Source organism: Dromiciops gliroides, chromosome 3 (assembly GCF_019393635.1).
Source record: "Dromiciops gliroides isolate mDroGli1 chromosome 3, mDroGli1.pri, whole genome shotgun sequence".
NCBI classification, from domain to species: domain Eukaryota; kingdom Metazoa; phylum Chordata; class Mammalia; order Microbiotheria; family Microbiotheriidae; genus Dromiciops; species Dromiciops gliroides.
In genome coordinates this window covers 26,316,423-26,318,758 of record NC_057863.1, presented here as the reverse complement: position 1 = coordinate 26,318,758, position 2,336 = coordinate 26,316,423, and the positions used below count along the sequence as shown (strand labels likewise).

General features: G+C 35.5%; 1 non-coding gene across 1 annotated transcript; it reads left to right on the top strand.

Annotated features, from left to right (window-relative positions):
* Window positions 1-1,593: 1,593 nt before the first annotated feature.
* On the top strand, window positions 1,594-1,700 carry LOC122752164. Its single transcript, XR_006355958.1, has one exon. It is a non-coding gene; the product is annotated as a U6 spliceosomal RNA (small nuclear RNA).
* The last annotated feature ends 636 nt before the right edge of the window (window positions 1,701-2,336 follow it).

Genomic DNA, 2,336 nt, shown 5'->3' with positions numbered 1-2,336 from the left:
TGGGCAGAACCAGAAGAACATTATACACAGTATCATCAACAATATGTGTTGATCAACTGTGATAGATTAGATTCTTCTCACCAATCCAACTGAACAAAAATGTTCCAAAGGACTCATGATGGAAAAGGCTCTCCAAATGCAGGGGGAAAAAAGGAACTGTGAAATATGGATGCTGATTGGACCATACTTTTTCTTTTGTTTTTGACGCTGTTGGTTTTCTGATTTCAGGTTTTTCCTTTGTGCTGTGATCCTTCTCATATAACATGATGCAGAAATATGTTTAATGTTATTGTGTACATTTAACCTGTATCAGATTGCCTGCTGCTGTCTAGGGGAGGGAGGGTAGGGAGGGAGAGAAATTTGAAATTTGAAATCTTATATAAACAAATCTTGAAAACTATTTCTACATGTAACTGGAAAATAATAAAATACTTTTATTTAAAAAAATTTCTTGGGCGAAAAGAGGTCAGGAGTGGGAAAAGGTCAATAAACCTTGCTCTATACATCTACCAAGCTGATATTTATAAAACACAGATCTGTCCATGGTACCAACCTGACTATAATCAAAAGAATTCAATGGTTCCTTCATGCTTCTAGGATAAAATAAAAACTCCTCAGCCTGGCATATAATCTCCTCCTATGGTCTGACTGTCATTTAGGATTCCAGTGGTATTTTTTCAACCTTCATGCACATTCAATTCTAGTCTAACTGGCCATCCAACTATTCCCAATATACAACAAGCCATCTCTCACTTCCACACTTTTGCATAAATGGTACCCATGTCTGGAATGATCTTTCTTATGCCTGCAGACTCTTATTGGATGATGACACAACACCAGAGTGAAGCTGAAGATGAGTGACAAAGAAGTAGCCAAAAGGGACAGAGCTTTTTAGTGCCTCCAAAAACACTCAGAAAATACATGCTTCACTTTCAGCTAGGCAGACACAAAGCACTTGCTGAATTCTTATGCATAACATAGTCTTTCCTTGACATTTCCCTTACACAATTCATGATACTCCTTAAAACATTCTCCTAGATTATCCAAGTAGTGATACTGTTCCAAGTATTCTGGCTATTGCCACACCCTTATTACACTCATATTTTAAATCCTATACAAACATTACCAACAATTCCTTGGTAGGAACCTATCACTAATTTTTCAAGCATTAAAGGTTAGCAGCTTTGTCTACAGTTTACTTATGTCAATTATGTTTTATTTACCAAAATAAACTGGTGAAAGCTCTGTGTTTGATGAACTTTCCATGCTTCAAGAGAAAAAAAAAGCATGACAATAATAATTAACTAAGCTTGGTCTAAATCAGAAAATGCCACACTTTCTAAATTTGGGTTGAGAGGTAAATATCCACTTTTCCATTACCTTTGGTTCATGTGCCTTGGGTGGATAGGTGGGGAAATTTGGTCTTAGGTAAGAAGATTATTAAAATTTAAACTTTAAAATGTATTTATATAGCTTTTGTTTTTTCTGTCACTTTTATTTCCAAACATATACCTTTTCCTTCCCCTCCCAAGAACACTAACCTTTGTAATAATCATTAGAGAAAAAGAAAGCAAGAAAAAAAAAAGCATTTTAGTGCTCACTTCGGCAGCACGTGTACTAAAATTGGAACGATACAGAGAAGATTAGCATGGCCCCTTCTCAGGCATGACACGCAAATTCGTGAAGCATTCCTTTTTTTTGTGCTGTTGTTTTTCTTTTTTGAAGTTTTTCCTTTTTGCTCTGATTCTTCTTTCACAGCAAAACTAATGCAGAAATATGTTTAATATGATTGTACATATATAACCTGTATCATATTATTTGCTGTCTTGGGGAGGGGGAAGGGGGAGGGAGGGGAAAGAAGGAGAAAAATTTGGAACTAGAAATCTTATAAAAACAAATGTTGAAAACTATCTCTACATGTAACTGTAAAATGATAAAATACTTTTATATTTAAAAAAATCATTTTTAACACACTTAACCAATGAAACAACAAAATCCACCAATATATGCAGTATTCTATACCTGTAGTCTCCAACTTTTCAATCAGAGAAAGGTACATTTTTTCATGTCTTTTTCAAGACCAACTTGGTCATAAATACACAATATTTTAGGCTCTCTCCCAAGGAAAGATGCTTTTCCCTAGAATTTCAGATGAGAAGAAGAAGAGAACAAGAATTTATATAATGCCTGCTAGAGTGTATGGGTATTCAAGGAAGACTAGTACCTTTAGTGTGAGAATGCTAATCTCTTTTCAGGGCTGCAGATCCAGTTTTGGTGTTAGCCTGCCACTCAACTCTCATCTGTGGCTCTAAGAAGCTGTAGTATGCACAGCAGCC